Source organism: Callithrix jacchus, chromosome 8, assembly GCF_049354715.1.
Source record: "Callithrix jacchus isolate 240 chromosome 8, calJac240_pri, whole genome shotgun sequence".
In the NCBI taxonomy this organism is placed as follows: domain Eukaryota; kingdom Metazoa; phylum Chordata; class Mammalia; order Primates; family Cebidae; genus Callithrix; species Callithrix jacchus.
The window spans coordinates 123914332-123927529 of NC_133509.1; the positions used below are offsets into that span (position 1 = coordinate 123914332).

General features: G+C 40.6%; 1 protein-coding gene and 1 long non-coding RNA gene across 6 annotated transcripts in view; one reads left to right on the forward strand and one right to left on the reverse strand.

The window, feature by feature from the left end:
* LOC144577454 (uncharacterized) overlaps window positions 1-13198 on the reverse strand; it is a 74858-nt gene that overhangs the window by 26210 nt on the left and 35450 nt on the right. The window lies entirely within an intron of this gene.
* LOC103795876 (uncharacterized) overlaps window positions 1-13198 on the forward strand; it is a 44754-nt gene that overhangs the window by 3311 nt on the left and 28245 nt on the right. The gene's annotated exons all lie outside the window — the stretch shown is intronic.

Sequence of the window (13198 nt, forward strand, 5' to 3'; positions counted from 1 at the left end):
AATGCTTTAAAAATCATAGTATAGAAAAAATCATATTATAGAAGAATATTCATATGACCTCAGCATGCAGAAAGATTTCCTAAACTGGACAAAAGAACAAGCTGTAAAGGAATAGAGTGATACATTTGATTACATTAAAATTATAAACTTTTCCTATCAAAATATGTAATGCTATAAAGAAACTAAAAGATATGTCACAAACGGAGAAGAGATCTGCTTCATCTACTTAACAAAGGATTCATATCTGGAATATCTGAAGTCTACAAATCAATAAAGAAGAGACAGACAATTCAATGTTTTAAGGGACAGCTTTGTATGGTCTTACCTAGAAGACTAAACGATGACCAATAAACATTTGAAAAAATGGCATAAGACAAAGAGCTACTTACTATTTCATCCCCACCTTGTCCCAAGTGAATATTTTTTCAGTATCTGGCAATACCAGCTGTTGGCAAAGATATAGAGCCAGGGGACTTTTACATGCTGCTAATGGGAATATAAATGGTTGTTTTGGGAAAACGGTTTGGCTTGTTGTTATTGTTGTTGAGGCCTAGTCTTGTTCTGTTCCCCAGGCTAGAGTGCAGTGGTACGATCTCAGCTCACAACAACCTCCACCTCCCGTGTTCAAGTGATTCTTATGCCTCAGCCTCCTGAGGAGCTGGGATTACAAGTGCTTGCCATCATGCCTGGCCAATTTTTGTATTTTTAGTAGAGATGTTTTTTTGCCATGCTGACCAGGCTGGTCTTGAACTCATGACCTCAGGTTATCCGCCTGCCTTGGCCTCCCAAAGTCTTGGGATTACAAGTGTGAGCCACCACGCCCAGCCCTGGCATGATTTTTAAAGGCAAAGATGCATATACCCTAAACCCAGTAAAACCCTTGCATATGTGCACCAGGAGTCACATTCAACCCAACTTACCAAGAATGGAAGAATGGATACCTAAATTGTGCTTTAGTCACAAAGTGTAATATAATGCTGTTGTGAAAATAAAGTAACCTCAGACACATGTATGGATCTCAACCCTGATGTTAAGTGAAGAAAGCAAATTTCAAAAAAAAAGAAAAACAATGTGATTCTGTTTATTCAAAGCTTAAAAAATAAGCAAAAAAGAATTGTTTTCCAGTATTGAACGTAGAACACTTAGAACTTTCCACTCCATCCAAACAAGTAAAAAGCTAAAGAAACTGGAAAATCAAGAACTCTTAGATCTGTGGCAGAAATGAGAGCTCAGGGCACACTGCTGTCCCCAGAACTGGAGAGACAGACAGGTGGATACAGAGAATCACAACATACCACAGCAAAAACCTCCATGGGAACCAGTGCTGAGGACATTGTATCTAGTGATCATGAAAAAATTCCAAAGCATGCTAAATGATAAAAAACAGTTTGAAGAGACAGAGCAAGTCAGAACCAGACATAGTAGAGATATTGGAACTATCAGGCAGAGGATTTTAAAAAATTATGATTAATATGCCAAGGGTTCTAAAGCAAAAGTAGTGTGCAAAAACAGATAGACAGTGTAAACAGAGAGATGAGAATCCTAAGAAACAATAAAAAAGAAATGCTAGAGATCTAAAACACTAGTGTTTTGATGAGCTTATTAGTAGACTGCACATGACTGAAGAAGGAATTTCTGAGCTTGAGAATATATCGTTAGAAATCTCCAGCTGGGTGTGATGGCTCATGCCTGTAAGCCCAACACTTTGGGAGGCTGAAGCGGATGGATCACAAGGTCAAGAGATGGAGACCATCCTGGCCAATATGGGTGAAATCCTGTCTATACTAAAAATACAAAAAAATTAGCTGGGTGTGGTGGTGCACACTTGTAGTCCTAACCACTCGGGAGGCTGAGGCAGGAGAATTGCTTGAACCCGGGAGGTGGAGGTTGCAGTGAGACTAGATTGTGCCACTGCTCTCCAGCCTGGAGACAGAGCAAGACTCTACCTTAAAACAAAAACAAAAACAAAAGAAAAAGAAATTTCCAGGACTGAGAAACAAAGAGAACAGATAAAGAGAAACAAAAACACAACAACAATAGAAAACAAAGAAAATCTTAGACTATTCAAAACCTGTGGGAAAACAACAAAAGGTCTAACATATACATAATGGTAACCACAGATTCAAGAATCTCAGATAACACAATGCAGGATAAATGCCCAAATAAAACAAAACTCTAAACCTAGGCACATAATTTTCCAACTACAGAAAATTAAAATAAAGAAAAAACCTGAAAGAAGACAGAGGGAAAACACTTTACCTGCAGAGGAGTAAAGATGAGAATTATATTCTACCTCCTCCTCAAGCGTGCAAGCAAGAAGAAAGTGAAGTGACATATTAAGTGTTTAAAGAAAAAAATGCACCAACCTAGAATTCTGTAACCTTGACATTAACCCTCAAAAGTAAAGGAGAAATAAAGACTTTCTCAGACAGACGAAAACTAAGGAAATTTGTTGCTAGTAGACCTGCCTTACAAGAAATGTTGAAAGAAGTTCTACAGAGATAGGGAAAATAATACAGGTCAGAATTCAGAGCCATATTAAAGAAAAGAAGAGCATCAAATAAAGAATATGTGAAGGTAATATAAAAAGTTTTATTTTTCTTATTCTTAATTTATCTAATAGATAATAGTTTGTTCAAAATAATAGCAACAATGTCTTTTGTTAGGTATGCTTGTGTTCATATCTTATGTAATATGAGTGTTTATGTATATTTATATGTAAGTAAAATGAACAAAAACAATGATATAGGAAGTGGAAGGGAGGAATTAGGATTCTTTAAACAAATTTTTTTAGGGTCAGGGTATTGCTCTGTTACTCAGGCTGGAGTGTAATGATGTAATTATAGCTCACTGCAGCCTCAAACTCCTGGACTCAAGCTTATGCTCCAGCCTCAGCCTCCTGAGTAGCTAGGACTATAGGTGCGTATCACCATGCCCAGCTAATTTTACTTTATTTTTCTGTAGAGACAGGGTCTCACTATGTTGTCCAGGCGTGTCTCAAACTCCTGGTGTCAATTGAGCCTGCTGCTACGGCCTCTGAAAGTGTTGGCATTATAGGTGTGAGCCACTGTGCCTGGCCTATTTTGTTATTTTAAGGTAATCACACAACTGGTGGTATAGTGAAATGGCATAGTGTTATTATTCTACTTATTTTTCTTTTACTTTTTATAGTGATTGCCCTAGAGTTTGCAGTATACATTTTACAATAACCAGGCCCATTTTCAAATAACACTATATCAATATACAGTGATTTAATATGTCACTCTACTTTCTTCTCCTATACAATGTTACATATTACACACATATTAAATATAATGGCATAGTATTATTTGAAAGTGGGCTTGTATTTCTTGTAAATGTATACTGCAAACTCTGGGGCAAACACTCTAAAAAAGTAAAAGAAAATTAAGTAGAATTCATATGCTATGAAAAGAGAAAAAAATGAAATGATAGAAAATGCTGAGTTAAACCACAAAAGGCAGACAAAGAGTGGAAGGCAAAAACAAAACAACGTATAAGAGCAACAAATAAAAACCAGTAACAAATATGGTAGATATCAATCTGCCTCCATCAATAATCACTTCAAATGTCAATGGTGTAACTGCTGCAATGAAAAGACAGAGATTGTCAGAGTGGATCAAAAATCATAACCCTACTTTGAGAGTCCAAGGCAGGAGGATAGCTTGAGTCCAGGAGTTCAAGACCAGCCTAGGCAACATGGAGAGACCCTATTTCTATGAAAAATACAAAAAAATTAGCTGGGCATGGTGGCTGAGGTGGAGGATCACCTGAGCCCGGGAGGTCAAGGCTGCACTGAGCCATGATCACACCACTGCACTCTAGCCTGATAACAGAGAGAGACCCTGTCTAAACAAACAAACAAACATAAACGACCCAACTATGTGTTATCTACAGAAAACCCATAAAGACACATAAAGATGAAAAGTAAATGGATCAAGAAAGATATACCATGGTAAAACTAATCAAAAGAAAGCAGAAGTAGCTCCATTAATTTCAGACAGCTCAGACTTCAAAGCAAGGAACGTTGTCAGGGACAGAGAAGAGCATTAGTAACAATAAAGGTGTCAATTCTCCAAGAAGACATACCATTCCTTAATGTGTGTGTGCCTAACAATAGAACATTAAAATATATGGGGCAAAAACTGAGAACTACAAGAATCATTGAAAACAGATGAATCCACTATTACAGTTTCAGACTTCACCGCTCTATCAGAAATGCACAGATCCAGTAGGCAGAAAATCAGTAAGGACATAACTGACCTCAACAATACCATCAATCAACTAGATATGATGAACATCTATAGACTACTTCATCTGACAACAGCAGAATACACATTCATCTCAAGATCATATGGAACATTCACCAAGGTAGTTCATATTCAGGGCCATGCACTTTAAAGTGTAAAAATGCACTTTAACAATTAAAAAAAAAATAGAGACTATACAATGTTGTCTGCTGTCAGGTCACAATGGAATTAAACTAGAAATCAGTAAGAGAGATAAGTGGAAAGTCCTAAAAGACATGGAAATTAAATATAACACTTCTAAATAACAGAGGGGTCAAAGAAGATATCTCAAAAAATTTAGGATATTTTTAACTAAATAAAATTGAAAGTACAATTTGCCAAAATTTATGGGATACAGCAAAAGCAGTGCTTGCAGGTAAATTTCTAGCATTGAATGGACATATTAGAAAAGAAGAATGATTGGGCCAAGTGTGATGGCTCACACCTGTAATCCTTGCAATTTAAAAGCTAAGGAGTGTGGATCACCTGAGGTCAGGAGATCAAGACCAGCTTGGCCAACATGGTGAAACAGCATCCCTACTAAAAATACAAAAATTAGCCGGGTGTGGTGGTGGGTGCCTATAATCTCAGCTACTCGGGAGGCCAAGGCAGGCAAATCACTTGAACCCAGGAGGCAGAGTTTGCAGTGAGCTGAGATCATGCTACTGCACTCCAGCTTGGGTGACAGAGCAAGACTCTGTCTGAAAAAAATATACATTTGTTATGTGAATGATTTATTTTATCTAAGCCACCCCAGACCAAAACAGATGGTGTATTAGTCTATTCTTATGCTGCTAATAAAGGCATGCCAGAGACTGGGTAACATATAAAGGATAGAGATTTAATGGAGTCACAGTTCCACATGTCTGGGGAGCCCTCACAATCATGGCAGAAGATGAAGGAAGAGCGAAGAGACATCTTACATGGTGGCAGGCAAGAGAGCATGTGTAGGGGAACTCCTGTTTATAAAACCATCAGATCTTGTGAGACTTATTCATTATCATGAAAACAGCATGGGAAAGACCTGTCCCCATGATTCAATTACCTCCCACCAGGTCCTTCCCATGACATGTGGGAATTATGGGAGCTACAATTCAAGATGAGATTTGGGTGGGGACACAGCCAAACCATGTCAGATGGGTATCATTATCTCTTTTTGCAGATGAGTAACCTGAGGCTCTGAGATGTCTGGTAACTTTCCCAGCATCAGCCATCTGGGATGCTCTCCAGGGATGACAAGGGTACAACTGAGCAGAAAGAGGATGACACAGGGTGCTGGCAATGGTGGTCTTCCATTTCCTGCTTCCTTCTGAGGGGCTGTTTCCCAAAACAAAACAGAGAGCCCTCCAAGTTCTGCAGTAGCCTCTGCTGGTCTGGGGTCAGAAAACAGACACAGCAGGCATGTAGCGGCAAATACTTCTCTTCCCCTACACAGGCCTCCACTCCGAGCAGACTAAAAGAGTATCTCTTGGGCACTTGTGTTTCTGGGGCAGTGTGGGGGGCAGTTATCCACATGGGCCATCTGCCTACCCCTCTTAGTGCTTGCTAGGATAACAGCACCAGGGCAGCCCACTGCAAATGTTGAGCCTGGGGCTGCCTCTCTCTGGCCCCAAAAGTCTCTCCTCCTGGGCAAACTGGGATGGCTCTTCATCTTACTTTTGATCACCACCCTCTGTTTCCAGGAGACTCAGGAAAGGCCACATTGTTTATTCACAGCGGCCGGGTTTGAACCACATCTTCTTTTCTTTGAGACAAAGTTTTTCTCTTATAGCCCAGGCTTGAGTGCAATGGCATGATCTCAGCTCATTACAACCTCTGCCTCCCAGGTTCAAGAGATTCTCCTGTCTCAGCTTCCCAAGTAGCTGGAACTATAGGCGCCCACCACCATGCCCAGCTAATTTTTTTATTTTTAATAGAGATGGGGTTTCACCATGTTGGCCAGGCTGGTCTCGAACTCCTGACCTCAGGTAATCTGCCCTCTTCGGCCTCCCAAAGTGCTGGGATTACAGGCATGAGCCACCATGCCTGGCCTGCACATTTTCTATATCACGTCTGCCTGTTTCAAAAGAATGAACAAAGTAATGATGTGAATGACAGTAGCAAACATTTATGGAGGTCTTACTGTGGGCCACCCACTTGGTGTTCAGGCCCTTGTTCAGATGTCACCTTCTCAACCACCCCATTTAAAAACAGCATGGAGGAGGGATCCAAGATGGCCAATTAGGAGCAGCTCCGGATTGTAGCTCCCAGTGAAAGCATGGAGGGTGAGTGGACACTGCATTTCCAGACGGATTTTTATTGCCCACAGACCAGGAGATTCCCAGGCAGAGGAGCCCCATGGGTCGCCATTGTGGCTGGTTTGGCTGGTGCGGCTGTTTTGGCTGGCATGGCTGTTTGGCCAGTGCAACTGTTTTCACCAGCACAGTTGTTTTGCCAGCGCCCTGCTGTGGTGGTTCTTCATACAAAATACACAGGTTTGGGCACCATTTTAGCTGGCGATTGGAGCTCCTGGCAGACAGAGTTGCCCATTTAACTGATTAAAAAGGGGACTGAAACAGGGAGCCAGGCCAGGAGATTCCCGGGCAAAAAAGTGGCATGAATCCCAGCCTGGCTGTTTCAGCTGGTGCAGTGGTTTGCCGCATGGGAAATCACACAGATCCCAGCACCTTTTCAACAGGCGACTGGAACACCTGGGAGACAGAGTTGACCATGCAACTGAAAAAAAAAAAAAAAAAAGGTTCTGAGGCAGAGAGCCAGGTGATCAGGCTTGGCTGGTCCCACCCCCACAAAAAATCAGCAATTGGAAATGCTCTGGACTGAGAGTTTCACAGAAAGCACAGCTGAACTCGGGACGGTCCAGTTCTGTGGGGGAGGAACGTCCACCATTACCAAGACAGTCCACCACTACGGAGGTAGTTTGCTGTTGCTGAGGCAGCCTGCCATTACAGAGAAAGTCCACCATTATAGAGGTGGGCCACCATTGCCAAAGCAGTTCTAACTAAACCCGTATAAAGAGGACTACAGGGAAGTTCACACAGCAGCTAGGCAGAGCCCACAGCAGCTCAGCAAAGCCTCTGCAGGCAGACAATGACTAGCCTGCCTTCTCACTGGGCAGGGCAGATCCGAAAAAAGGCAGCAGCACAACAGAAACTCATAAATAAAGCCCTAACTCCCTGGGACAGAGCACCTGGGGGAAAATAACAAAAGGGGTTTATAAGTTCTACTGCAGCAGACTTAAACGTACCTGCCCAGCAGCTCTAAATGAACAGTGGAGCTCACAGCTCAGCACTTGAGCTCCTATAAAGAACCGACTGTTTCCTCAAGCAGCTCCCTGACCCCTGTATATCCAAAGAGTTACCTCATAAAGGAGAGCTCAGACTGACGTCTGGTGGGTATCCTTCTGGGAAAAAGATAGCAGAAGAAGAAACTGGCAATAACCCTTACTGTTCTGCAGTCTCTGCAGGTGATCCCCAGGCCAGCAGGGCCTGGAGTGGACCTCAGCAGTCCTATAGCAGAGGGGCCAGACTGTTCGAAGGAAAACTAAGAAAGAGAAAGAAGTAACTTAATCATCAACAAACTGGACGTCCACTGGAGACCCAATCTGAAAGTCAACAACTACAAAGACAACAGGTGGATAAATCCACAAAGATGGGAAGAAACCTGCACAAAAAGGATGAAAACACCCAAAACCAGAATGCCTCTTCTCCTACAAGGGATCACAACTCCTAACCAGCAAGGGAACAAGGCTAGATGGAAAATGAATGTGATGAATTGACAGAATCAGGCTTCAGAAGGTGAGTGATAAGAAACTTCTGTGAGCTAAAAGAACATGTTCTAACCCAATGCAAAGAAACTAAGAACCTTGAAAAAAGATTTGACAAAATGTTAATGAGAATAAACAACTTAGAGAGGAATACAAGTAAATTGATGGAGCTGAAAAACACAAAATGAGAACTTCGCGAAGCATACACAAGTTTCAACAGCCGAACTGACCAAGCAGAAGAAAGGATATCAGAGATCAAAGATCAACTCAATGAAATAAAATGAGAAGGCAAGATTAGAGAAAAAAAGGTAAAAAGGAATGAACAAAGTCTCCAAGAAATATGGGACTATATGAAAAGACCTAATCTACGTTTGATAGGTGTACCTGAATGTGACAAAGAGAATGAATCCAAGCTGGGACAAGATATTATCCAGGAAAACTTCCCCAACCTAGCAAGGCAGGCCAATATTCAAGTCCAGGAAATACGGAGAACACCACAAAGATATTCCTCAAGAAGAACAACCCCAAGGCACATAATCGTCAGATTCACCAGGGCTGAAATGAAGGAGAAAATGCTAAGGGCAGCGAGAGAGAAAGGTTGGGTTACCCACAAAGGGAAGCCCATCAGACTCACAGCAGATCTCTCAGCAGAAACCCTACAAGCCAGAAGAGAGTGGGGGCCAATATCCAACACCCTTAAAGAAAAGAACTTGCAGCCCAGAATTTCATATTCAGTCAAACTAAGCTTCATACGCAAAGGAAAAATAAAATCTTTTGTGAACAAGCAAGTACTCAGAGATTTCATCACCACCAGGCCTGCTTTACAAGAGCTCCTGAAAGAGGCACTAAACATAGAAAGAAACAACTAGTACCAACCACTCCAGAAACATACCAAATGGTAAAGAGCATCAACCCAATGAAGAAACCACATCAACTAACAGGAAAAACAGCCAGCTAGCATCAAAATGGCAGGATCAAATTCACACATAACAATATTAACCCTAAATGTAAATGGGCTAAATGCCCAAAACAAAAGACACAGACTGGCAAATTGGATAAAAAGCCAAAACCCATTGGTGTGCTGTATCCAGGAAACCCATCTCACATGCAAGGATACACAAATGCTCAAACTAAAGGGATAGAGGAAGATTTACCAATCAAATGGAGAGCAAAAAAAAAGCAGGAGTTGCAATTCTCATCTCCAGTAAAATAGACTTTAAACCAACAAAGATCAAAAGAGAGAAAGGAGGGCATTACATAATGGTAAAAAGGATCAATGCAACAAGAAGAGCCAACAATCCTAAATATATACACACCCAATATGGGAGCACCCAGATACATAAGGCAAGTTCTTAATGACTTACTAAGAGACTTAGACTCCCACACAATAATACTGGGACACTTTAACACCCCATTGTTAATATTAGACACATAAACAAGATAGAAAATTAACAAGGATATCCAGGACTTGAACTCAGACCTGGGCCAAGCAAACCTAATAGACGTTTATAGAACTCTCCACTTCAAATCCACAGAATATACATTCTTCTCAGCACCACATCACACCTACTCTAAAATTGACCACATAATTAGAAATAAATCACTCCTCAGCTAATTCAAAAGAATGGAAATCATAACACACAGTCTCTCAGACCACAGTAAAATCAAGTTAGAACTCAGAATTGAGAAACTAACTCAGAACCACACAGCTTCATGGAAACTGAACAACTGGCTCTTGAATGTTGACTGAATAAACAATGAAATGCAGGCAGAAATAAAGATGTTCTTAAAAACCAACAAGAATGAAGACACAACATACCAGAATCTCTGGGACACATTTAAAGCAGTCTCTAGGGGAAAATATATAGCAATAAATACCCATATAAGAAGCGAGGAGAGATCTAAAATCGACACCCTATCATCAAAATTGAAAGAGCTAGAGAAGAAAGATAAAAAAAACTCAAAACCTAGCAGAAGATAAGAAATAACTAAGATCAGAGAAGAACTGAAGGAGATAGAGACACAAAGAACCCTTTAAAAAAATCAATAAATCCAGGAGCTGGTTTTTCAAAAAGATCAACAAAATAGACAGACTGCTACCCAGATTAATAAAAAAGAAAAGAGAGAATAATCAAATAGATGCAATTAAAAACAATAAAGGGGATATCGCCAAAGATTCTACGGAAGTACAAACCATCATCAGAGATTACTACAAACAACTCTATGCACATAAACTAATAAACCTGGAAGAAATTGATAAATTCCTGGACACTTTCATCCTCCCAAGCCTAAACCAGGAAGAAGTCGAAACCCTGAATAGACCTATAACAAGGTCTGAAGTTGAGGCAGCAATTAAGAGCCTACTACCCAAAAAAAAGCCCAGGTCCAGATGGGTTCACAGCCGAATTCCACCAGACATACAAAGAGCTGGTACTATTCCTTCTGAAACTATTCCAAACAATCCAAAAAGAGGGAATCCTTCCCAAATCATTTTATGAGACCAACATCATCTTGATACCAAAATGTGGCAGAGACTCAGCAAGAAAAGAAAACTTTAGGCCAATATCCATGATGAAGATAGATATAAAAATCTTCAATAAAATACTGGCAAACCAATTGCAACAGCACATCAAAAAGCTTATCCACCATGATCAAATAGACTTCATTCTGGGGAAGCAAGGCTGGTTCAACATACGCAAGTCTATAAACGTAATTCACCACATAAACAGAACCAAAGACAAAAACCACATGATTATCTCAATTGATGCAGAGAAGGCCTTTGACAAAATTCAACAGTCCTTTATGCTAAACACTCAATAAACTAGGTATTGATGGAATGTATCTCAAAATAATAAAAGCTATTTATGACAAACCAACAGCCAATATCATACTGAATGGGCAAAAACTGGAAGCATCCTGTTGAAATCTGGCACTAGACAAGGATGCCCTCTCTCACCACTCCTATTCAATATAGTACTGGAAGTTCTAGCCAGAGCAATCAGGCAAGAAAAAGAAATAAAGGGTATTCAAACAGGAAAGGAGGAAGTCACATTGTCTCTATTTGCAGATGACATTATTGTGTATCTAGAGGACCCCATCGTCTCAGCCCAAAATCTCCTGAAACTAATAAGCAACTTCAGCAAAGTCTCAGGATACAAAATCAATGTGCAAAAATTACAAGCATTCCTATACACCACTAACAGACTGAAAGAGAGCCAAATCAAGAACGAACTGCCATTCCCAGTTGCTACAAAGAGAATAAAATACCTAGAAATAGAACTAACAAGGAACGTAAAGGACCTCTTCAAGGAGAACTACAAACCACCGCTCAATGAAATAAGAGAGGACACAAACACATGGAGAAACATTCTATATTCATGGTTAGGAAGAATCAATATCATTAAAATGGCCATACTGCCCAAAGTAATTTACAGATTCAACACTATCCCCATCAAACTACCAATGACCTTCTTCACGGAACTGGAAAAACCACCTTAAACTTCATATGGAACCAAAAGAGAGCCCGCATAGCCAAGTCAATTCTAAGCAAAAAGAACAAAGCAGGAGGCATCACACTACTGGAGTTCAAACTGTACTACAAGGCTACAGTAATCAAAACAGCATGGTACTGGTACCAAAACAGAGATTTAGACCAATGGAACAGAACAGAGACCTCAGAGGCAACACAACATATCTACAATGATCTGATCTTTGACAGACCTGACAAAAACAAGCAATGGGGAAAGGAGTCCCTGTTTAATACATGATGTTGGGAAAACTGGCTAGCCATGTGCAGAAAGCAGAAACTGTACCCCTTCCTGACACCTTACACTAAAATTAACTCCAGATGGATTAAAGACTTAAACATAAGACCTAACACCATAAAAACCCTAGAAGAAAATCTAGGCAAAACCATTCAGGACATAGGCGTAGGCAAGGACTTCATGACTAAAACACCAAAAGCATTGGCAACAAAAGCCAAAATAGACAAATGGGGCCTAATCAAACTCCATAGCTTCTGCACAGCAAAAGAAACAGTCTTTAGAGTGAATTGGCAATCAACAGAATGGGAAAAAAATTTTGCAGTCTACCCATCTGACAAAGAACTGATATCCAGAAGCTACAAAGAACTAAAACAGATTTACAAGGATAAAACAAGCCCATTCAAAAGTGGGCAAAGGATATGAACAGACACTTTACAAAAGAAGACATACATGAGGCCAAAAAACATATGAAAACATGCTCATCATCACTAGTCATTAGAGAAATGCAAATCCAAACTACATTGAGATACCATCTCATGCCAGTTAGAATGGCAATCATTAAAAAATCTGGAGACAACAGATGCTGGAGAGGATGTGGAGAAATAGGAACACTTTTACACCGGTGGGAGTATAAATTAGTTCAATCATTGTGGAAGGCAGTGTGGTGATTCCTCAAGGACCTAGAAATAGAAATTCCATTTGACCCAGCAATCCCATTACTGGGTATATATCCAAAGGATTATAAATCATTCTACTATAAGGACACATGCACACAAATGTTCATTGCAGCACTGTTTACAATAGCAAAGACCTGGAACCAACCCAAATGCCCATCGATGATAGACTGGACAGGGAAAATGTGGCACGTATACACCATGGAATATTATGCAGCCATCAAAAACAATGAGTTCATGTCCTTTGTAGGGACATGAATGAACCTGGAAACCATAATTCTCAGGAAACTCACACAAGAACAGAAAACCAAACACCACATGTTCTCACTCATAGGCGGGTGTTGAACAATGAGAACACATGGACACAGGGAGGGGACATCACACATGGGGTCTGTTGGGGGGAAATAGGGGAGGGACAGCAGGGGGTGGGGAGTTGGTGAGAGAGAGCATGGGGAGAAATGCCAGATATAAGTGATGGGGAGGAAGGCAGCAAATCACACTGCCATGTGTGTACCTATGCAACAATCTTGCATGTTCTTCACATGTACCCCAAAGCCTAAAACGCAATTTAAAAAAACAGCATGGAGTCCCTGCTCTCCATCTCTCTCTATCTCCTTATGCTGGTTACTTTTCCTTCAAAGCACTGATCACTACTTTATCCCACATCATAGCTGTATAATTTATTTGTTT